Source organism: Triturus cristatus, chromosome 7 (genome assembly GCF_964204655.1).
Source record: "Triturus cristatus chromosome 7, aTriCri1.1, whole genome shotgun sequence".
Taxonomy (NCBI): Eukaryota; Metazoa; Chordata; class Amphibia; order Caudata; family Salamandridae; genus Triturus; species Triturus cristatus.
In genome coordinates, this window is record NC_140590.1 from 400,703,016 (window position 1) to 400,728,335 (window position 25,320).

The 25,320-nt window shown below is 47.5% G+C and overlaps 1 protein-coding gene across 2 annotated transcripts in view; it reads right to left on the bottom strand.

The window, feature by feature from the left end:
• LIG1 (DNA ligase 1) overlaps window positions 1-25,320 on the bottom strand; it is a 502,345-nt gene that overhangs the window by 93,971 nt on the left and 383,054 nt on the right. The gene's annotated exons all lie outside the window — the stretch shown is intronic.

Below are 25,320 nucleotides of genomic sequence, written 5' to 3' on the forward strand. Positions count from 1 at the left end.
TCTCATTGGTTTGTTTTAATGTCCTTTAAAACTCCTTGCTTACTAGTGGCCAGTGCTACCTCTTTGTCCCTCCTTTTTCCTCCAAGGAGCAGGGACTTAGTACAATATCATTACACTTTGCTCTGTTGATCTGCTCGTGGGTGCTCAGACGCAACTGCTTAAATGTTATTGCAGCATTCTTGGTTGCTGGCTGAGGAGTTGGAAGTTTCTGATCAGTTTTTGCGCTGCGGCCAAAATGTTTCCTTCTGGAAAAATGTCCATTTTAAAATGTGCATTTGAATGTAATACATTAAATAAAAGCAGAAAAAGAACACAGGGCTAGCACAAGGGCTGTGCGATTGCACTGGACACTGACTTCAGAGGGATAATGTTTCAGAGTTTATTTTGCTTTTAAAAGCACTCAACACATTCCTGGCCTCCTGCAATTTCCAGACAATAAAAATGTCAAGATAACTCAAGTGATTGATGTTTTTGCTGGAGAGATCAGAGTTGTCTAGTGGAAGAAGTAGCCAGAGGGTTCATATGCCAGCTGTGAAGAAAGTGTACCATGCAGATTACAAAGTGCATACAATGTAACTAGGTCAATGGGTTACTGCTCTTCTGTTACTTGCAGTGTACAAGTTAAAATCCTAACAGAACAGTGAATTTATAACGTCATCAAAGAACTGCATGCACTGCAAAGAAGATTAGAGGAGATATTAAAGTTGCAAAAAGGGTTCATCTGGATGGAAATTGATTATTTTTATTTAAGAGAGCCTCCAACTATGGTGTTCTGTTATCAATCCTGAGTGTGTGCTTTTGGGGCCCAAGCACTCTTTAGTAATGCTGCCTACCAATATGCAAGACTTGTGACTCCTACACCCTGCAGTCCTCTGTGTTATGTAACATTTCCTTTACACTCATCTTTACACTTATGATTGTCTGTGTGTAATTTGTGAGTGATGCAAAGTGCTCTGATACCCTAAACTGGTATGTGCGACACTTTATAACTAATTAAATGCATCTGACCATTAGTGGTTATGGAGCCTTAAGGGACACTGTAAAAAAGGTGGTGGTGAGGGAATCCGCATCACTCAGCCTTACCTCAACATCACCAGAGCACCGTCTCAGCATCAACACAGCACCACCACCTCATCAGTGCAGCACCAACTCAGCATCAGCACAGCACCACCTTAACATCAGCACAGCACAGCAGTATCTCAGCATCAGTGCACCACCTCCAACGCAACCCCACCTCAGCATCAGTGCACCACTACCTCAGCACAGCACCAACTCAATATCACTCAGCACCACCTGATCACCAGCTCAGCACCAGCTCAGCACCACCTCAGAAACAGTGCAGCACCACCAACTCAGCATCAGCATAGCACTACCACCTCATTAGTGATCCACCACCAGTGCAGCACCAACTCCGCATCAGTGCAGCACCATCTCCTCATTAGCACAGCACCACATGAACACCACCACCTCAGCATCAATACAGCCCCATCTCAGCATCAGCACAGCACCACCTTGGCATCAGCACAGCACTAACTCCTCAGTGCACCACCAACTCAGCACCACATCAACACATCACCATCTCAGCACTAGCACAGCAACATTTCAGCATCAGTGCACCACTTCCAGCGCAGCACCACCTCAGCAGCAACTCAGGACCCATGAAGCACCACTTCAGCACCAACTCCGCATCACTCGGCACCAGCGCAGCACCACCACCTCAGCATAACTCAACACAACTCATCACCACCACAGCATCACCTCAATATCACACAGCACCACCTCAATATCACACATCACCACCTCAATATCGCACACCACCACCTCAATATCACACAGCACCACTTCCTCATCAGTGCACCCCCAACTCAGCATTAGCACAGCACCACCTCTGCATTTGCATAGCACCATATCCACATCAGTGCACCACCACTTCAGCACAACACCACATCAGCATCACTTATCAACTGAGCACCAGCTCAGCACCACCCGAGCACCAGTGTAGCAGCACCAGCTCAGCATGACTCAGCATCAGAGTAGCACCACCTCAGCATTAGCACAGCACTAGCGCCGCATCAGTGCATCACCACCAGCTCAGCACCAAAGCAGCCCCCACCTTAGCAGCAACTCAGCGCCAATGCAGCACAACTTCAACATACGCACAGCATTACCTCAGCACAGCACCAACTTATCATCCAGCACCACCTAAGAAGCAGCTCAGCACCACATCAGACCCAGTGCAGCACTACCACCTCAGCCTTACTAAGCACCACCTCAGCCTTACTAAGCACCACCTCAGCCCTACTCAGCACTACATCAGCATCATTCAGCATCACCTCATCAGTTCACCACCACCTCAGCATCAGCACAGCACCACATCAGCACTTGGAGAGCGCATCAGCACAGCACCATTTCTGCATCAGTGCACCACCACCACCTCAGCAGCAATTCAGCACCACCTCAGCATCAACAGTGCATCACCTCAACCCAGCACCAGCGCTGCACCACCACCTCAGTCAATCAATCAACATTTGTAGAGCACGCTATATACTCGTGAGTGTCTCAAGGCGCTGGAAGGGGGGGGGGGGGTTAAGAGCTACTGGTCAAACAGCCAGGTCTTGAGTAGCCTCCTGAAGGTCAGCAGGTATTGGGTCTGTCGTAAGCTCAGTGGGAGGGTGTTCCAGGTCTTGGCAGCGAGGTGGGAGACGGATCTCCCGCAGGTGGTTGTTCTACGGATGTGCGGGACGGTGGCGAGTGCAAGGTCGGCGGAGCAGAGCTGGCGGTTGGAGATGTAGAAGAAAAGTCGTCTGTTGAGGTGGGCTGGGCCGGTCTTGTGGAGTGCCTTGTGTGCATGGATGAGGAGCTTGAAGGATATCCTCTTGTTGACGGGCAGCCAGGGCAGGTTTCTCAGGTGGGGGGGGGGGGGGTGATGTGGCCGTGGCACGTCGAGGATCAGTCGTGCCGAGGTGTTTTGGATGCGTTGCAGACGTTTGATGAGCTTGGTCGGGGCTCCCGCGTAGAGGGCGTTTCTGTAGTCGAGAATGCTGCTGACAAGGGCCTGGATGACTGTTCTTCTTGCATCTGTCTGGATCCACCTGTAGATCTTGCGGAGCATGCGGAGGGTGTTGAAGCAGGAGGAGGAGACGGCATTGACTTGCTTGGTCATGGAGAGCGTAGAGTCGAGGAGGATTCCCAGGTTGCGTGTGTGGTCGGTGGGTATCGGGGCTGCCCCCAGTGCCGTATGCCACCAGGAGTCGTCCTAGGCTGAAGGGTTGGAGCTGAGGATGAGGACCTCCGTTTTGTCCGTGTTTAGCTTCAGTCGGCTGATCTTCCTCCAGTCGACGACGACCTCCATTCCTTCGTGGAGGTTGGCTTTGGCGGTGATGGGGTCCTTGGTGAGGGAGAGGATCAGTTGAGTGTTGTCAGCGTAGGAGATTATGTTGAGGTCGTGCTGTCGCGCGACGTGTGCGAGCGGGCCATGTAACCATTGAACAGTGTCGGGCTGAGGGAGGATCCCTGGGGTACACCGCAGATGATCTCGGCGGCTTCAGATCGGAATGGGGGGGTGGTTTGGGGAGGAGGCAGACGTTCTGGGTCCTGCCGGAGAGGAAGGAGGCAGCCATTCCAGGGCTTTGTCTCGGATCCCTACGGCGTGGAGGCGTGCGCATAGTGTGCGGTGGCAGACGGTGTCGAATGCGGCTGAGAGGTCCAGGAGGAGGAGGGCTGCGGTCTCACCGTTGTCCAGCAGGGTCCTGATGTCATCAGTGGCGGCGGTGAGGGCGGTCTTGGTGCTGTGGTTGCTGCAGAACCCTGACTGGGAAGGGTCCAGGATTCTGTTTTCTTCAAGATATCGGGTTAGCTGTCTGTTGACTATCTTCTCGATGACCTTGGCCGGGAACAGGGGCAGAGAGATGGGCCGGAAGTTCTTCAGGTCTCTAGGGTCTGCCTTGTTTTTTTTTGAGTAGGGCGTTAATCTCGGCGTGTTTCCAGCTCTCTGGGAAGGTTGCGGTCTCGAGGGAGAGATTGAGGACGTTGCGCAGGTGGGGTGCGATGGAGCTGCTGGCTTTGTTGAAGATGTGGTGCGGGAATGGGTCTGACAGGGAGCCAGAGTGGATTGTGCTCATGGTCTTGATGGTGTCATTGAGGCTCACGTTGGCCCAGGCTAGCAGGGGGTCGTGGTCGATGGTGTGCGAAGATTCTGTTGTGTTGATGTCTGTTGGGGCTGTCTGGGTGTTGAAGCGGTCGTGGATGTCTGCTATCTTGCGGTGGAAAAAAGTGGAGAGGGAGTCGCACAGGGCTTACGACGGCAGGATGTTGGTGTTGGAGCTGGGGTTGGAGAGGTCCTTCACGATGTTGAAGAGCTCCTTGCTATTGTGTGCGTTGTTGTTGAGGCGGTCTTTGAAGGAGGTCCTCTTGGCAGTCCTGATGAGGTGATGGTGGTTGCGGGTGGCGTCCTTGTGGGCTGCATGGCAGTCCGGAGTCTGCTCACTGCGCCATCTCTTCTCTAGTTTCCAGCAGGCTCGCTAGGAGTTCTGGGGTGAACTAGATGGCCCTCTTGCTGGTGTCTCTGTAGGGAAGGGGGGTTCTTGAGCGGGCGAGGGTGTTTTCGCACAGTGGTCGATCCAGCATCTGAGGCTGTGGGCAGCGTCGGTGTTGGAGGGTTCGGTGGGTGGGCTGAGAGCGAGGTTTACGTGTAGTTGGTCTTCGGTGATTTTTCTCCAGCAGCGGCGAGGGATCTGTTGGGTGCGGTGGGTTTCTGGAAGGAGAAGTGGATGCAGCGGTGGTCGGTCCAGAGGAGTTCGTGGTGTGGCTGAAGGCGATGTGGGGGCTTGCGGAGAAGATGAAGTCAAGCGTGTGGGTAGGCGCTGTGACGAGTTGCCTCAGTCCGAGGTTGGCGAGGTTTCGATCAGTGCTGTCGAGTTGCTGTCATTGTTCTCAAGGTGAAAGTTCAGGTCTCCGAGGAGGATGTAGTCGGGGGAGGTCAGGGCGTGCGTGCTGATGAAGTCGGCGATGGAGTTGCTGAACTGGGGTCGGGGTCCGGGGAGTCTGTAGATGAGGGTGCCTCTGTGGGTGGAGTTGGGGTCTGAGTGGATCTGGAAATGCATGTGTTCGGCGGTGCTGAGAGTGTCGTCGGTGCTGGTCGAGACTCTGATGCTGTTCTTGTGGACGATGGCGATTCCTCCTCTGACTCCGTTGGTGCGGTCTCTGCGTATGATCTTGTAGCCGTCTGGGATGGCTATAGTGATGTCGGGTGCGGAGGAGTCATTCATCCAGGTCTCTCTCTTGAAGGCGACGTCCGGGGAGGATGTGTCGAGCAGGTCCCAGAGCTCGACGGCGTGTCTGCGTGCAGAGCAGGTGTTCAGTAGGATGCATCGTAGGTGGTTGAGGTCTTTCTTGGCGGGTTGTTTGGCGGCTCCGAGAATGGTGGAGCTGCAGTTCCGGCAGGTGAAGGGACCGCATGTACGTTTTGGGGCGGCCTTGAAGCAGGTGTGGGTCCGTCCGGGGTTGAGAGCGTGGAGTGTGCTGGCATCATAGCGCGGTGGTCTTCGTGTCGGGTGCGGGGCTCGGTCCGGGCGCAGACGGGCTTGCCTTCGGCGCGCCAGTGACTCTCCCGCTGCGCGTGGCCGCACAGCAGCTGCCAAATACGGAGATGTGGGAGGGGGGAGCAGCTGGGAGGCGCGAGGCAAGGGCAGCAAATGGGCAGTGAGGGGGCGGGGCCACAGGGGGCGCAGCAGCAGGAACGGGAGCGGCGAGGGCACCTAAGGCAACCAGGCACAATCAGGGGCAGCAAGGGGGAACAGAAGGCAAGAGGGCACAGAAATGAAGGGGCAACGAGGGGGACAAAAGGCAAGCAAAACGGGCACAAATCAGGGGCAGCGATGGGGAACACAAGGCAAAACGGGCACAAATCAGGAGCAGTGAGGGGGAACAGCAGGCAAGGGGAAACAGAATGAAGGGGCAACGAGGGGGACAGAAGGCAAGCAAAACGGGCACAAATCAGGGGCAGCGAGGGGGAACAGAAGGCAAAACGGGCACAGATAAGAATGCAGGCACAGGGGGGAGACAGGCAACAGCGGTCACAGACACCAGAAGACAGTATGGGCAGTACAGGGAAGACAGACAGACAGCGACAGAGATACAAACCTAAGGCCTACCACTGGCCACCAGGCTTGAGGCGCAGGTGGTAGCCTGCGGGTGGAAGAGGGCCTCAACTTCTACAGCAGTGGCAGCTGTGGCAGGGTCAGGACACACGGGCGGATCTGTGTGGTGGGGGAGCGGCCTACCAACAAGGTCAAGGGACGCTCTCCTCACGCGCAGCGGCCGCCAAATATGGGGATGTGGGAGGGAGGAGCAGCTGGGAGGCAGGGGCAGCGAATGGGCAGTGAAGGGGAACAGAAGGCAAAACTGGCACAGATAAGAATGCAGGCACAGGGGGGAGACAGGCAACAGCGGTCACAGACACCAGAAGACAGTATGGGCAGTACAGGGAAGACAGACAGCGACAGAGATACAAACCTAAGGCCTACCACTGGCCACCAGGGATGAGGCGCAGGTAGTAGCCTGTGGGTGGAGGAGGGCCTCAACTTCCATAGCAGTGGCAGCTGGAGCAGGGTCAGGACACACAAGCGGAGCTGTGTGGTGGGGGAGCGACCTACCAACAAGGTCAAGGGTCACTCCCCCATAGCGTCACTCAGCACCACCTCAGCATCACTCAGCACTGCCTCAGTAACATTCAGTATCACCTCAACACCAGCACTAAGCAATAACAGTTTCATTCAGCAGCACCTGAGCATCACATCTGTACTTGCACACCAACACCTCAGCACCACTGCAGCATTACTCAGCACCACCTCAGTGTGTCCTCAGAATCTGGCATCTGCTGATTCTCTCCTAGTGACCGTCCGCAGCTCATGTTGTAATTCAGGTAGTATTTCTGAATCTCAACTCTCCTATTGTTTATGTCCCTGCATTACAAAAAAAGCTATAACAAACAAGCATTACAACAGGCAGCAGGAGATTGCCAGCATTGCAAGGACAAAAAAACACTAGGAGACATTTTTTGATAATTCTTTTTTTAATTAAGAGCCATTCGATTGTAGAAGGTCTTCTTTAAACTCCACTACATAACACTCCACAACACAAAACACCACTCCACAAACTTACTCCATTACACACAGTCTCACACCACATAATTCCAATACACTCAAAAATACATAATTACGACCACAATACAATTGCACACAATACCACATAATTCCACTACACAAATCCACACCACACAGGTTCACACCACACAATGCCACAACTAACAAGTCTAATTCAACCCACATAATTGGTATACACCACATACATCCACTCCAATCCATAACGCATAGGTAAAAGACATTTAAAATGCCAATAGGTCCAACTCTTTCCTTTTTTTTTTTCTTTTTTAACTCATAGATCTGATGCTTAGCTTCTACCTATTTGTTCTTTTCCATCACCAAAAACGCAAAGGTATTCAAAAAGTTCCATGCCACACAATTCAGCTTTACACATTTCCAACCCACACCACATAATTTAACACCAAACCATATAATACAACTCAACGCAGTGACAACACCACATACATCAAATCCACACCACACAATTCCACATTGTGCCGCAAAATTCAACTGCACCCCACATAATTAAACTGTACAAGTTACCACTCGACACAATACCACTACACATGCCACAAAATTGCTAACCATATATTTCCACAGCACACCATGCCACATAATGCCGCTCCACAAATCCACTCCACACCACACCACTAACTAATCCAATACACATAGTTCCACTACACACCACATACAAACCATAACACATAAGAAAAATATATTGCCATTTACAATGCCAATAGCTTCAACACAAACAAATGCAAGACCGATTGCAGTTCCAATGCTTGTTATTCATTATTGTCTTACTAATTTCCCATCTTTTACACAGATCCGCTTCCACACCACAGATGGTGTGGACATTTTAAGTTCTTTTTTGCTATAAAATGGTTGGTTAGACATAAGTCCTTATGAACAACATACAAAAGTACATTTGTCACAATATTGAAAATACAGAGCAATAGGATTTATGGCCTTACAATACAAACGCAGATATTATAGTTTTACAGCTCCGTGTAAAAAAATGCCTACTTGGCATGGCAATAAGAAACAGCCCAAACAAACAAGCATTTGCAATGCAATAGGTCTCACATTTGTAAAAGCTAGAGCTATCGGCGTTGTAAATGGCATTGTTTTACTTATTTTTTGTGCGTAGTGGAGCGCGATATAAAGTAAATTGGATAATTTTTTTTAAATATGTATTTATGCTCAGTTTGAGGTGATCCTTGTGTGACTGAATGAATGGAGTTGAGAACTGCTTTAATGCAACCCGATCAAATTACTTTATTGGCATCCAGAATTGTAGGCAAAGGTAAAACAAATAGCAACACAAAAATAATATATAACCGTATGCGGAGAGGGAAGTCAGAAAAGGCAGAATTCAAGTTAGATGCAGCTTTGTAAAAAGCAACATGGGGTATGGAGCGGAAAGTAACGGTGCCGAACCATATGGAATGAATGATTATCTTTGTGTTTGTGTGCCCTTACTCTGTCTCGCATATTACAGACACTGGTACAAAAAGGCAATGCAAACTCAACACAGCTACTGAATAATCCCTAACAATTATGCCAGGTCCTGGATGTGGCCGCAGCCTTTCGGGTGGTGCTATGAGCAGTACTAAAGAGCAGCAGATATGCACGGGAGGCTTTGACCTCTTGATGTTGTTTACCCTGGGTGGTTTATATGGAGCTTGATACTGCAGCACATAGGGAACAGCTGTTTTAGTTAGAGGGTGGGTTTGGCCATTCCTAAGGCAGATCTGTTAATTTACGCCCATACTGCACAAGAAGCAAGGCACACCACATGCTGCTTAAAAAAACACATTCCTTGCTATACTGAGATCAGATAACGAGAAGCAAATTCTTACGCCCAACTCCCCGTTTCAGTACACAAAAATTAGAACAGCACCAGCTAAGTTATTACAAAACTGTAAATTTCTTCTAGTAATATCCTGAAGTGAGGTGAGTTTGGGATGCGATTTGTAACAAACTTAAAATTAAAAAAAATAACCATGAGCCTCTCTCCCCCCTAACAGCTTGCGGCACTATTACAGTTAAAAAGAAGGACTTCTCTTATTTTGTAGTTAACCACAAATGTGTCAGCAGTAAATGTTTTCAGTGGTTTTCACGGCGCGGTATGCATCCTATTAATTCATTTACCACTTGTAGGTACCGTATTATTTGTGATATTTCTCACCAACGTGACAACTGGGATGTTTCAGGAAACAACAGATACAGGAACCGTTCTGGCAGGGGTGCACGTAATTTATTAGGAGATCGAAATCTCCTTTATGCCACGAAGGAAGCCACTCACCCGAGTCTAGCACCTCTGCAGAGGCCAGGATAAGACTATCGGCCATGCCATAGGGCTTCTCTGATGGAAACTGCAGATTACAACAACTTGGTGGGAAGACCGCCTCGCAGAGTGGGCAGGGCCTAAGGGAGACAGGGCGTGCACCAACCCTACTTCCAAAGAAGCCTGACAGAAAACCAAAGACTATAGAACTCGCAAGCAAGCAGCTGCACTGCATCGCAGGCAAGAACTAAAAATGAACCCTAAATGTTTAATTTTATTTTTTGAAACATTCAGTTTTCCTTTAAATGAAAACGGTCTGCATTGAAAAATGGGGGGGGGGGGGGGAGATTGTTTTATTAAAACATGGCAGACTACCATCCCTGTGGTGACTGCAATTCCTAATGGGTCACAAATTGCGACCCACCTCATTAATATTCATGAGGTAGGAAAGGCTGTCTGAAGTTTGTACGTTTTCTTACACTAGGAATTGCGATTCGGCAATAATTGCAATTCCAATTTTTTGTACATACGGCCCCTGGTGTAGCAGTGGTCGGTGAGAGGGTTCATTCAGTGAAATGGGGAGATACGCACTGGGTGGTTAGTGACAGGGCTCTCCTTGAAGAAAGAAAACGTCACATTGTGAAACTGGATAAACTGTTGATGTTTCTGGAAGATACAGTAAGGAGCCCAGTTGGCCTCTTCTGGTAATTTCGCTCAAACAGTGCATAGTGACTGTGCAGTTGTCCGTGCATTTACACAGTTTAGCCAGTGCACACTTACTTTCAGTGCTCTGTAAGCGGCCTGCAGATGTGCGCACCTACCTGTGGAGAGGGGTGTTTGGGGGTGTACTGAGTACCTCCAGGAGTCCGGGACGTGTCACGGGATTAGGGTGGTGGGGGGGGGGGGGGGGGGGGGGGGAGGGGAGGGGATTACTGCTCACCTTTAAGAAGCCTCTGTGTTCTGAGAACTCCCTGCTGGGACTGCCTCGCACTCCTCCGTGCTCCTCCCTGGCCTCTCACAGACTGTGATGGAACCATTGTCATTCTATCTGCCGGATGATTGCCACATACAGAATGACAATGGGCCAGTCTGGCAAGTGAAGGCATGTGGTGGGTCTGAAGGCAAGGAAGAAACAAGCATTTGTAATGCAATAGGTCTCGCATTTACGTGAGTTTTGGCTATTGGCATTGTAAATGACAATGACTTTATTTATGTTTTGGTTTTTAAAATGTAAATACAACTCATTGTCATTTACAATGCCAATAGCTTAAGCTCGCGTAAATGCGAGACCTATTGCATTGCAAATGCTTGGTTTTTTTTTTAAGCTGGTTGTGTGCCTATTTTATGGTCAAGTGGGCTGGGTTTGTAATGCCGATTTCCCTGTTGTTACTACAAACATGCTTGCAGCAAACACGGAGTCTCCCACACCGTACAAAATACCCATACAGCGTGTCTTTTTACAAGTTCAAAAGTGGCCTGATTTGCAAACGTGGGTCACTTTTTTCGCAAATGGGGGCCACTTTCATTTTGGTGCCCGGCCGAATTTTTGTTTCAGTCCGACATTTAACTACAGACTTACCTTTGACTACAGGATTACCTCTCGCGGTACCCTACAGTCTACATTAAGAAATATTCGTGTAAGAGCATGGCTTGATGCAAGATGGGCTGGCTGTGAACAACGCACTAGACCCCGAGGAGCTGTCCCGACTGCTGCGCATCTTCACACGGAGCAATCAACAACATCTCTACAAACACCGAGGTATCCATCTAAAGGAACAGTTCTCGGCTGAAGCAGCATGTGCTGCTGTAACTACGGTGTACATTATACATCATGCTGTCACTCTCCTGAGCAGACCCGCTCCTACCAGCAGCCAAGCCCATCAAGATCCTCAGCTTGAAAGCGGAGTCCGAGTTGGGAAAGACGAGCTCACACACAAGAGATGTGTCAGAAGGCGAAGCTTGGCGCAGGACTGCAGTGCCGCTCCCAGACTCCAGTATCCACCTCGGCTGTGGCGCGTGCAAACAGTGGTGGTCATTAAGCCCTATAATCGGGGCCGAGCTGCACTCACAGTGCCTGTATATGTTATGGGAGCTTGGAGTTTTTCACGTCTTCAATTGAAGAGCTCATTGCAGACGCCCTGTTTAACAAATCCTTCATCGGACTGATGCATTTTACTGGAAGCGTGACATTACAAACAAGCGTTGGCCGCGCGCGAGCGGCCGAGGACGCAAAATGTGGTGGGGGAGGGGGAGAAGCGGGAGTTGTGTGTGCGCGTGCGTCATCGCGATCGCTCTGAAAGCAAAAGTGATCGCGATGACGCACACGAGTTTTCAAAGTGCTGCTGGCGGACGGCTGCGCGCGTGCACGATCGCGTGAACGCAAGCGTTAGGCCAGCCAGCAGCACTTTGAAAATCCCACATACTAAATGTCTCTTCGAACCAGCGCAAGCGCTGGGGCTCAGCGAGACCTAAAAAGTAACTCATTGGATGAAAGTAACATTGCTAGTTACTTTAAAAAAACGAGTATATGCAATCAGTCCTGCATTTATAAAAGTTAGAGCTTTTAGCATTGCCAATTACAATGTTCTTTTACTTTATTTTTTTATTTGCAGTGGTGTGATTATATTTGTCATTTATATGACCTTTCAGTGCTGTAAAACCAGAAAATAGGAAATAGCTTATAAAGGGAGGAGAGGCAAGTGTAAAATGATGTCTTAAAAAAAACAAAAAAAACAAAGAACATCCTGGAAAAAGAAAACACTTTTAGGGAAGCAGAGGATTACTGTCACCTGAACACGTTTATACTCCTTATTTAGAAATTAATGAGTGATTTTGCCTGTAAAGTTAGGGATATGACAAAAGGGTCCAGGAAGAAACTACAGGGAACAGCATGCACAAAACAATAGCTGATCACGCCAATTACGAGAAGCGAGTGTGAAATGAGCAACAAGTGAGATGAAACGTGCACAATGCATTATACAAGGTTAAGACTTTTGAGCAGAACAAGTGGTCTTGGGCCATATGGACCTGCTAACAAACGTTAACATCAGGAGAAACACTCTGGCTAGACTACTTTACTTTATTTGAAACTTTAAATGAAACAGAGTAGACAAGTGAGGCACCAATTCTTGCCATACTCGGAGTGTGCTTCCTGACCTTTCATCTCAATGCTGGCTCTGTACTCTAAAACAGGCTCATCTGATAAAGGCGCTGAAACCTCATTTTCACCCATTATTATTTGTGAGCTATGTAGTTTTATCAGTAGAACTGCATGTTGGCCTTGTGCTTCCATTTCGAAATTAAATGTTCTGTATGTAAAAGACAGTGCCTCCTTCTGACCTTCAATAATGCCTCACCAAAGTATACAGTTTCTGGTCTGTAGCACACTTCTTGGCATCAGATAGAATCTGCAGCTTACAGCTCACACAAATGAAACAGCCCAATCAGCATTCTAATTGGGCTGATTCATCATCTAAAGGCATTATATAGTAATGTGAACTCCTATCTTATCATTCTGGCCCACAATAATACCATAACTTTCAGTTGTGTATTTCCAGTTATAGCTCATGCAGGCTGGTTAATAACTGTTTTCCTGTCTTCACACAAGACCTGTCCTCTGGGTCTTAACCATCACTCAGTACTGTACCAGCCCATAAACCAGTCATCACCAGCTGAATAGACATGTACTACCGAAGTGATCTGACATAAAGCTGGCCACTCAGAGTATTGAACTCTAGTCCAGCACTGCAGGTCCCAATTGGCTCCATTCTATGCGTGCTGCTCTACATCTCACAGTGCCACTCAGATATGATATGCTAGTAACAAAGTCCATCCGAGCAGATCTTCCTGACCACTTCTCTCACCAAACATGCCTGCTAGGACCCTGAACTATAAACAAAATATCAGACTAGACAACCCAGTGCCGAAACCATATAAATAGATCATGAGCATATGAAATACCACAAAAAGATCTTCACAGTTGCTCAAAGGTGCGTGAAAAACTGAAGTGCACGATTGTCTCAACCTAATATAAAGGTATTTTGACTAGTACTTATGTTGGTTGTCTATTTATTTATATAATATTGTGCGACCTCCTCTGATGTGTCCGGAAAACGTACCTTTTGTCCCAAAGTTTTGTCCTGAATTTTGACCCTTTGTCCTGAATTTTTACACTGCCCATCCTGAATTTGCACCCATGCCAGTTTGTCACCCTACACGGGAGGCGTAATGGTGCGTGCAGTGCACATGTGCATTTTCAGTTTAGCCAATGCACACTTACTTTCAGTGCTCTGTAAGCAGCCTGTAGATGTGCGCAGCTGCCTGTGGAGAGGGGTGTGTGAGAGTGTCCCGAGTACCTCCAGGAGTCTGGGCAGTGCCACGGGATGCGTAATGGTGTGTGCAGTGCACATGGGCAGCCCTCCCATGCCATCTCCTCGAGACTGAGGCCTCGTGCCTTGCACTGATCCTGCCTCGGAGGTAAAATGTACTCTCGGTGTGCCTCAGTCTGCAAACCCTGGCAGCGGCTTAAACATTAAACAAACCCACATTGAAACAGAAAACCATACGGAAAATAATAATGCGCCGAATTACTGAGCATTTCGCATCCAAAACAGCCAAATATGAGCAGTTTCCAGAACAGCATTTTTTCGTAGAATTGTCTTTAATCAAATCCCCGCCGCACGGCTCACAAATATTTAGAGTCTAATAATCCCGTCAGCAATTAGAGCAAAGAAACCCGGCACATGCCGCTTCTGGCCTGGTGACATCGTGGGGTGGGGTGGAGGCCCCGCCACTTTCAGCAGGTTTACTCCTGTCCTGTGGTGGTAAGTCACCGTTCTGCTGCGCCATGAGGGCCCGTGAAGGGCAGCTCCCTCTGCACATCCTGGAGCGGGTGAGAGAAGCGCTAGGCCTCACCATTACTCTTGTGAACATGCTGACATGACACCATGGCACCTCGACGACACGCGCCTCGAGCTGTGACATTTTCACTACAAAGGAGGATTGAGGTGCGAGGTACCGCAAGGCCGTGTATCGGTGCTCGGGGAGTAGCCAGAAAAAATTAAGCCCCCCCCCCATTTAGGAGATTGAAATCTCCTTTATACCACGAAGGAAGACACTCACCCGAGTCTGGCACCGCTGCAGAGGCCAAGATAAGACTTTCGACCTGGCATTAGGGCTTCTCTGATGGAAACTGCAGATTACAACGGCTTGGTGGGAAGACCGCCTCGCAGTGTGGGGGGGGCCCAAGGGAGACCGGGCGTGCACCAACCCCACTTCCAAAGAAGCCCGACAGAAAACCAACGACTATAGATCTCGAAAGCGAGCAGCTGCGCTGCATCGCAGGCAAGACCTAAAAAGATCACTCTAACAGTTCTTAAGCAACTCTTCCAATATTGGTTGCAAATGAAGGCTTCCAGCATATTAAGAATAGGGTACATACAGGGAGAGAACGCCTACTATGATGAATATGCTGCTCTCAAGACAGTCGCAAACATGTGGTGACCTGAGGGCAGTGCACTCAGTGAAACGCGGAGCGGCTGCTCTAAAGCCACTCTGTGCTTCAAAGTGCAAGCGTGTACCGTCCCTGCACTTTGAAGAGGGGGGCTAGATCGTCTTGCAGGCAGGTGCAGTGAGTGACTGCAGCCACCTGCTGGTGTTGGGGGGGGGGGGGGGTCCCTTGGACCCCTTTTAGCTCCTCCAGAGGGCTGCCCTTCAAGGGCACGCTGTCAGTGCACCTCCTAAGGGCATGTTTACCTCTTCACCTGTACCGGTAATATGGCATAGCATAAGTCAACAATGCATGCTTTGTCAGTTCAAGCACAAAACATTTTTGTTAATATAGCTATAGGTATCGCAGAGGCATGGTGCTTCCCTCATTTGCATGGGACCACACCCCTATGCAAATTAGGGAACTCCCAGCCAGCGCTATTCGTATCACAGAAGAGGCCGCACAAGCTTCTACTACCCCTTCTGGAATACCAGGGTGCCCCGGGGTGCACACACCCATTGGGTCGCCAGGGCAGTTTCCGTTCTATGGCCCCTCATGGCATGATACAAAGGGAAAGTGAGTAAAGAGACAAACTATCTGCAATAAGATTAAAAGAGCACTAATTTGATCACGACTCGCACCAATTTCAAAAGTGTATGGACTTTTTTGAATGCAAGGCCCAGTCTCCTCTTCATAATTAAGGGCATTATATGGGATCCGGAATAACGCGTAAATAGCAACCACAAATGAGTAATTCTCAGACTTTATCACAGGGATAAGTAAAAAAAAAAATATATATATTATTACGTTATTTAACAAAAAGTGATAAGGATGTGTGGGTAGCAGTAAAGGGAGGGGAGGGTAATTGTACGGTTATGGAAAGGTAAAGGGAGGTAAGGGTAATTTTAGGATTACGGGGAGGTAAAAATAAGTTTAGGGTTCAGGGGAGAGCAGAGGTAAAGAGAAAAGATAAAAAAAATAAAGGGGGGCTTGGCAGTTCCCCCACTATATATTTATACATAAACACACACACAGACAGACACACGCGTATTTATTAATTAAGGTCGTTAGTGGGTCTAACTCCTCAAAATATATATATGTATTTTGTTTAACGGAGATAGGCAGATCCTTGATTAGTCTATTCAAAATTATGTATGAAAGTCAGTTTCCTCATCCCTAGGTTCATTAACCTAAACGAAGTCCACCGCCTCATTCCTGGTGCCAGAAAACCCTGCTGTTTCACCTCTCATCCCTGAAGCTGCTCCCCTTGGTAAAGTACGTTTTTTAAAAGCAAAAAGACCATCTAAGGCGAAAGCCATAGAAATCCTAGGTTACCTATAAGAGACTTATTTGGACATTTTGCCCGCCAGCACACTGGAGGATAAAAACAAGGTATACTCAAGAGGATTGGGCTGCAGGATCCAGACGGTTCTTCCAACACTCTTATTCACTCAAACTATCTTCTCACACTTTCGATCCAGAAGACATTCACCCTTGTTCTTCAGATTGATTTCTCTCTGAAAAAACTGCAGCCTATGTTCAAGCAGGACTCAGAAAGTCAGTGGGCCCGATTCACAGAACGAACTTAAGAGAAAATCCTGAACTTACTACCATTTTGGTATTCACAGAAGGCACTTACTCATTTCAGTATCCACAGAAGTTAGGAGTCCTATCTTTAGGACTCCTAAATGCCTTCTGTGAATACCGAAAGTCTTAGAGTTAGGATTTTTCTCAGTTTAGGAGTAGTAAAGTTAGGAGTCCTAAGGTGAGCTTCACTACAGAGCATTACAGAGACTGAAAATAGAACATCGGCGGAAAAGAATTGCCTATGCCCAGGTAGTCCCACTCTAAAGTGGTCAAATAATTGTTTCAATGGTGATCACCCCACATGGAAAACTGGAATGGCAGGGCCATTTATAAACAGAAAATGTATTTAATAGAATCAGCTGCCAGCTTCCTCAGCTGTGGGGCAAGACGCGATGCCATCTCCACATGAGGCACATGGTCCCAAGAGGAGAGTCAATTGCATGGAGCTTCTGGCTGGATCATTTCCAAACCGGTCTCTTACCTTTATGCCCCACCAAGAAGTCTCAATATTGTATCCTGCTCCGCAAGGACAACAATTCAGCAGATAAATACATAAACAGCCCTGGGGGAAAGACATCTTGAATCTCTACCAGGCATTGTGAAGGAATTCTGGAAATTCTGTTTACCCAACAATATACATCAGCTCATCGTCCAAGTAAAAACAACCATATCGCAGACTGGAATCTGCAATTCCTTTGCAATTCGAGCAAATGGAAACTCTATCCTTTTTTATTCTCAACACTGATGGACAAATGAGGTCCATTCAAGATCAACCTTTTTGCATTCAGACTTACATTTCAAATCTTGCTCTTTTACAGCTGGAGACCAGATCTGGCTCTTGACACGGATTCCTTTTGCCAACACTGGACAGGGCGCAACTTCGCATTTTCCCATTTACAATACTCCTTTGAGTGAGATGTCAGACCAGGAGACAAATGGCTCAGGTCATCATAACTCCATTATGGAGAACACAACCTTGGTTCTCTATTCTACTGGAGCTATTGTGCGAGCCTCCCCTGCTTCTCCTTCTCCTTCCAAAGCTGCTCCTGGAACCTCTACAGAAATCACATCCCTTGGTCCTTCTGAAACAGCTTCATCTAATAGTATGTAATCTTTCAAGTCAGGCTGCCGAGTGAGCAAAGCCCTCTTAATGCTTAATGCCTGGTCAGACTCCATCCACAAACGTTATCAATCAGCATGGACTAAATAGGTGGACATGCCGGTGCCCTGAACGGGACCTTGATACAGTGGTTGCAGATGTGACATTTGTTTTCACCTACTTATTTATTCTGGAAACTGTAGACTTATCCTACAAAACAGTCAAGATCGGCCATCTCTGCAGGGCACACTCCAGTAGCAGATCACCCAGTAAGAGAACATCCCCTAGTTACTAAACTCCTTTTGGGTTTTTGGGAGAGAAATCTGATTTCCAAGCCCTGCCCCCCCACCCCTCTCCCCCCCAACAATTCAGTCCTTTGGAATGTTTCCATTGTTCGTTTTCTCCAACAATGGCCAAATGATTATCTTTATTCAGAAAACAAGTGCCAGCCAAACGGGATATACTACTGTGCCTTCCATCCTATTAAAGAGTCTCTGATGTTAAAGCTCTAAATCTTGCAGGTAAGTACTCAAGAAAGAGTTGCTTTGATCATGACAAAAAGAACAACTGATCGAAACAGATCACATATCAGTCTTTCCCCACAGATTCCATTTTTTATGCTCTCACTCGTTTACAGTCATTTGAAAATGCCACGGGAGCAGGCGCGTAGCCAGGGGGGGCGGTGGGGGCGGACCGCCCCAGGCGGCACTATATTTAGGGCGGCGGCGGCCTTTTAATTTATTTAGGGACACAGTGTCACTAAATAAATTATAAAGTCCGCCACGGCCGGGAAAGCAGCGCGCACTAACCTGTAGTGCTATGAGTGCCATGATGACCGTTAATCTCTCTGCCCGCGGCGTCGCCCATTCCAGCCTGCTCCAGGGCCGTCAATCATGGAGAGCGCGCGCCAGCGCTACCAATGACGGCCCTGGGCTACATTTTTGCCCGGCCCTCGCGATGAGAACGTAGCGGTGACGCGTCACGCGCTTCACCACTACGCACTCTCGTGAGGACCTTGTGGCCTGGGGCAGTCTGCTGAGCCTGCTGCGTGGATAATTTGTTTTAGTGCAGACTGCAGTAGTAGGTAAGAGAATGTGTTTCATTTCTTTTTTTAAATATGCGCAGGTCCAGCAGGACACGTACTTCGTGTGCGCTTAATTTAAACAGTTTTTATCATTATCATGGCCGATGCAGGACAACAATAAGACAATAAAAGGTGCCCCAATAACGCTGGTGATTAATGATTCGCTTGAGACCAATTATTTGTCTGTCAGTAGTTTTTAAATGCAGATGAACTGTATTTTGTGTGGATGCTCAGTGGGTTGCTGCCTTTGCCACAGAGATCCTTGTGTTACTTGCAGTTCAGAAGGTTTCCTTGAGGATTGTGAAGGATTCCGTGTATAAAGTGAAATTGACCACAACTGAAATCTCGCTCGAGCCTACTCTTGGGTAGGATGCGTTGTTCCCTATAGTCCTTCTTTCAAGCAGTGATTACCTGGCTCAGCATGCCCTGGTATTAAAATACTTTTGTGTGTTACAGAGTAAACACAAGGCAAGGGTTCAAACTTTACTATGGCAATGACGTGGTGCCTGGGTCTATGCGCTCTGAACCTCGAACCCTGTCAATGAGGTTGCAGATGTACGTCATGTCTGTATTTTTCCTGCTGGGTTCCTGCCAGTTCTAGGTTTAGTGTAAAGCTCTGTGTCCAGCCACATTACTATTTCCAGGATGCCAGTGTGCAGTGTCACAAAGACCTGCTGTCATTGACCTGGCACTGGAAAAGCGGCCGGGATGCATGCATGATCGGCTGAAGGCCATGAGAAAAGGAGGCGTCAGGTAATTATATGTTTTAGTAGGACGACCCTGCAAACACCTGCCTCAGATGGGATGGCTGTCTCTAGGCGCTTTCAGCATCTTGATGAGCAGCTTGTGTCTCGCATCACATTTCACATGAAAGACACAGTTGAACACTTTATCCTTATATGCCTGTCTGGCTAGGAATCTCCATTCTCTATCACGGGGGGGGGGGGGGGGGGGGGGTACTGTTTATTTTATACTCCTTGTGAACAAAGAATGGATACCATCTCATGGAGCGAAAAGAGGGGGGCAACAAGTCATATAGTTGATACTGAAGTTTTTATCATTATCATGGCCGATGCAGGACAACAATAAGACAATAAAAGATGCCCCAATAACGCTGGTGATTAATGATTCGCTTGAGAGCAATCATTTGTCTGTTAGTAGTTTTTAAATGCAGATGAACTGTATTTTGTGTCGAAGCTCAGTGGGTTGTTGCCTTTGCCACAGAGATCCTTGTGTTACTTGCAGTTCAGATGTTACAATCCTAACATAGGACAGTGACCAATGAACTGAGTCTGTCACCAAAGAGCTGCATACAAACGTGAATGGTATAGATATGTTTTGTGATATAGTTAGAACTTCCTCAGTCTTTCATCATTCTAATGTTGCTAAAATGAGTATGTTTGGGCAGAGATACATTTTTATCAGTAAAGCTGACCCCCATGGAATACTCTTTTAAATCCTAAGGTTGTGTTTCCCCAGACCAAACCCTCTCAAAATATACTGGCCACCAGTATGGATGACACGGACCTACTTTGAAATACAGTGTAGCAAAGGCTACCGTAATGCTATTAGGTTTTTGCAGCAAGCAGGAGTGTGTGCAGTTGAAATAGCATACACATAAAGCAACACTTGGAGTGTTTTGCTGCGAATAATCTTTTATTGGGGAGGTTTTTAGAGACCTTTCATAACAAATCACACTTTTACTTCCCTCCTCGGCATGTTTAATTCCATTTTGCTAACATTACAACGAAATCATTGTATCTGTAGCAATGAAACAAGATGAAAGAGGGTGTGGATGAATTCAAATGTGAGCGCTTTGCAGAGACAAGAAAAGACAAACAGGGGCATATTTATCAAGGTTTTGCGTCGTCGCAAGGGCACAAAACGGCGTCACAAAACCTAAATGAGATTTATCTAGTCCCGCAAGGCCACCTTGGTTTGAGGAATCTAGAGTAACACAAGGCAGCGCAATCGCTGCCTTGCGTTAATCTGCAGCAGGGAGGCATGCCTCAGGTGGAGTGTAGGTGTTCCAGCACATTTAACCATGGATTCTGACACATTCCCAGATTCACCAACATTAGTAGACCTGGGAGTGTATCAGAGTTGTACGCCTCCCCACCAGAGGCACAACGGGGAGAAATATCTTTATTTATGGTTGTTGTGTCCTCTTTCTAAGTATGCAGCAGATTCCTACACCTTGTAATCCTCATTGGCTTATGTGACATTCCCTGTAGACTGATTTACATACTTGTATGATTCATTGTCTCTGTATAATGTGTTCGTGGTGTAAAGTGCAGACACACTACACTGATATGAGTAGCGCTAAACAACAAATGCATATGAGAGAGGGGCTACGGAGCGATGAGGGGCACAGGTGGAGGGTGGCAGTGAGGTAATCTGAGGAGGAGGTAGTTGGAGGGGCTGTGGAGCGATGAGGGGCACTGGTGGAGGGTGACTGCAGGGCTCGAGTCGGGGTACCAGGCGGGTGGATGGCGTCCCCTCACTTATTTTCGCGGGAGCTCGATTACTGGAGCCACACATTTACTCTTTGGCCTCTCTGGGGCGAGATCGGAGCTCATTCAGAACGCTGCTCACGCGCTGGCTTTTCTGATGCAATGGCATCTAAGGGGTGAGCGAGGGGAGGCAATGAGTCTGATGGTGCAAGCCACCTTTCGTGACATCACTTGCTGTTGTGACGTCAGCGTCCCCCCACTTCTTTTTTTAGGACTTGTGCCCTGGGTGACAGTGAGGGAATCCGAGGAAGAGGTCATGGTGTGGAGGGGGAGCTAGGGTGAGATGAGGAGCACTGGTGGAGGGTGGTAGTGAGGGAGTCTGAGGAGGTCATGAGGGGGAGAGGCTACAGAGAGATAAGGGGCACTGGTGGATGGTGGCAGTGAGGGAGTCCAAGGAGGAGGTCATGAGGGGGAGGGGCTATGGGGAGAAGAGGGGCACTTGTGGCGTGAGGGAGTGAGGGAATCTGAGGAGGAGATCACTAGGGGGGCCATAGAGGGATGAGGGGCACTGTTGGAAGGTGGTAGTAAAGGTATTTATGGAGAAAGAGGTTATTAGTGTGGCGCCAAAAAAGACTTTCGCATCAGCGCTAAAGCCGGCCCTGTTATGGCCTTTCTGTTTTTGTTGATTTAATTAGCAGTCGGGTCATAAGGGCTACTGTGGAACATACTTTAAAGTGCATGCTAATTATATTTACTGCTATATTCAATGTTTTAAGTTTGAAGGTGATTTTACTAATGTTTTTACCGGGAAAAAGCAAAGTGGAGCCCGATGGGGCCTGATATGGGGCTGGGGGCCCAAGGTCAGCTGTGAGATAAGGTGCACTGGAGAGAGGAGTAGTGGATAATCAAGCCTGTAAGGGAGAGCGTTGCCGAGTCCGTGGTCAGGTGGAGGTAGTAATGAAGAGGGATCCTCCATGAAGGCTCGAACAGATGGAGCCAGAGTAGTATCACTTGCCTGATACTCCCACCTCAGAAACCTCCTCTTCCCATCAAAGGAACATTACATGGAAAGTGATAATATTTAGAAAGAGATTTGGAAAAGAGTGAGTTTTACTGGTCCTATTTTTCTGGTTTCTTCTGAATATTCAAGGAGTGCCGCAGCGCCGGAACAGTTGGTCCCGGGTCTTGGATAGAGTTGAACAAGTTCCCATGGCCCCCACAACTGTGTTTAAGGATTGTGATCATAATGTGTCGCCCCTCCCTGTATTTTAGCTTTGGGCCCCCAGGCAGGCTGTGCACCATGTGTGTGCTGAGGCTGCTGTGAAGAAGAGATGCACTATTACAAGCTGGTTTTGGGAACCAAGAGCACATGTCTTTTCATTCCCAGGGAGTTGGTTGCTGCTGCTTGGAAGTAATGACAGGGAGTGACCCCTGGTTGTTGCCTTTGGGCCACCAGAGTGGGCTTTGTATCCGGTCTGTGTTGGCAAGGTGGAGCTGACTGACCCCTTTGTGCTGCGTTTAGTTTTAAGGGCACACAGTGAGTCATTCCCTGTGAATAATTAATTTGCTGTTTTTGAAAGATAAAGAATCACAGGCTTCGATACTGTTAAGTTGGTTTTGGGTCCACAGAGCACATCACGTTTGTGCAGGTCCCCACTGCTTTAATGGGGGGGGGACCATGATGAATGGTCATTTAATGTAAGCTGTAGATGAAGGTTACATGAACAGTGTCATGAATGTGCATGTTTGCATTGTGTTGAGGGGATTACCAGGTAATTGTTCACGCAGCTCTCTGATGGATGTCACATGCAGTTTTTCTGAGTCCCCAGATAGATCATGCAGTCTGTGTGTTCTCTTTTGTACTGCCAGTCACCGGTGTTTTCAACTGTGTAGCCTTGGACCGTGTCATGTATGTGCATGTAACTTGCATGATAAAGGTAACTATTAGCGGCCATACTACGTGTCTCTCGGACCTCTTTGAAGTGCATGCCCTCCCCCGGGGGGAGGGGGGGCGGCAATCTGAGGGATAGCCCCGGGCGCCACAAGCTCTAGCTACGCCACTGCACGGGAGAGCTCTGCTTTCTCCGCCCGGTCCTCTTTTCATTTGACTTCTATAACCTCATAATCTATTTTTGGTACCTACACCAGCCAGCTGGGTCAACTGGATTTTTTAGGTCGCGGGCCGTACTATGAGTGCCCGTGCGTTAGAGGCATATGAGCTGCAGATTACACACCATGCATAGATTGTATAGCAGTACCCCTCCTTAGCGGCGACCACCAGTATCTGTTGCAGTGGTTTGAAATAGTGTTTTGAGTACAGCCTGGCCCACACTAGCTTGTTGTTTTGTTTGCACATCTACACAATAATGTTTTGTGAATGTGTGCGGTGTAGACCATGTAGCTGCTCTGCAGATGTCATCTAAGGGAATGTTCCCTAAAAATGCCATGGGAGCCCCTATCTTTCGTGTAGAGTGGGCTTTAGGAGGAACAGATAAGGTACGTTTTGCTTTGTGGTAGCAAATTTGTATACATTTAACAATTCATCTAGCTATCCCGATTATGATATGGGGTTGCCTTTGTGTGGTGGTGAGAAAGACACGAAAAGTTGTTATATCTTACAAAAGGGTTGTGTTCTCTCGATGTAATATAGCAATGCTCTTTTAACATCTAAAGTATGAAGAGCTCTTTCTGCGACCACCTGTGGTTGCGAGAAAAATACGGGCAACTCTACAGACTGATTGAGGTGGAAGGGAGAAATTACTTTAGAAAAGAATTTAGTATTTGTTCGGAGAACAACCTTATTATGATGGATTTGCAGAAAAGGTTCCTGAATAGTTAGTGCTTGTAGCTCACTAACTCGCCGTAGAGAGGTAATAGCCACTAGGAAACAACTTGGGTCTGTGAATGGGTATGTGAGCAGTTGTGTGGCTATACGAGAGGTTGTATAGGCTTGCGAGTAGGTGTGTGAGTGCTTCTGTGGATGATGTCATCAGTGATGTCACTGAGCATGTCATGAGTGATGTTATATGTAAGTTCATAAGCAGTGCATTGCGGGGGCTTAAGTTGTAGTTAGCTATTCTTTAAAAATCGTATAATATCTGAAAACGTAATTACTTGCCTGTTTTGGATAAAGGTCCCAGTACTGAGTTTAGGCACCCAGTACTGGATTACAAAAGTAACGAGAACATACTGTACCTGCAACTTGAATTTTCTTCCATAGGGAATCATTGACTGTTTTCTTTGAAATATTTTCTAAGTGTCAACTTTTAAAATAGCTAAATATTGTTTAAAAATCATCCCAGTAATTAAGTCGGCTTTCATCACTTGATTCTAAGTACTGACCCAGGACTGAATCTAGGATCCAGTCCTGGAATTCCAAAAGTAATCCTAAAAGTAATCTGTTGCAAATAACTTGAAATTTCCATTGAGCTCAATGCATTGTTGTGTTTAAATAGAGTTGCCTATTGCAACCACTTGTAACTGTTTACAAAAGTCAATTGCATATTGCAAAAGTATTTATATAAAGCATCTCATTCTGAGAAAGAATATTTTAAATCCAATTGTTGGTTCTAAAATAAAACAAGCATATATTTTATATATAGAAACCATTGGCCTAGAGTTCAGTTCTTGAGTGTGTGAGACCATTTGCTGACAGTGTGTACAACAAATGCTTTACACTGTCCTCTGATACAGCCTTACTGCTCGACCAAGCTACCACTTTAGAGTAAGGTTATATCTAACTTTAGCCTCTGTCAAACCCTTGGGGACTGTGGACTCTGTACACCCTGTACCTATTAAGGAACAGTATATACAGAGCCACTTTCTCACAGTGGGTATGAGTGTTCTCCGTTTTGCCCTCTTCTGCTCTGTTTTGCCTTTCCTGCTTGCTTTTCTGCCCACTGTTTTGCCTCTTGCTGCTGGTTTCTGACCTCTAATACAGCCTCTTTCTGCTTGATGCTAATCCTATTTTGCCTCTTTCTACACTCTGAGACCTTTACTATACCTCGTTCTGCTTCTTTCTCACATTTGAACTCTTTTAGCTCGTTTCTGACCTTTATTTTGCCTCTTCTGCTCGTTTATCACCTTTATTCTGCCTGTCGGCTTGTTGCGGAGCTTTATTCTGCTTGTTTCTCACTTTTATTCATGCTCTTTCTGCTAGTTTCTGACCTTTATTTTG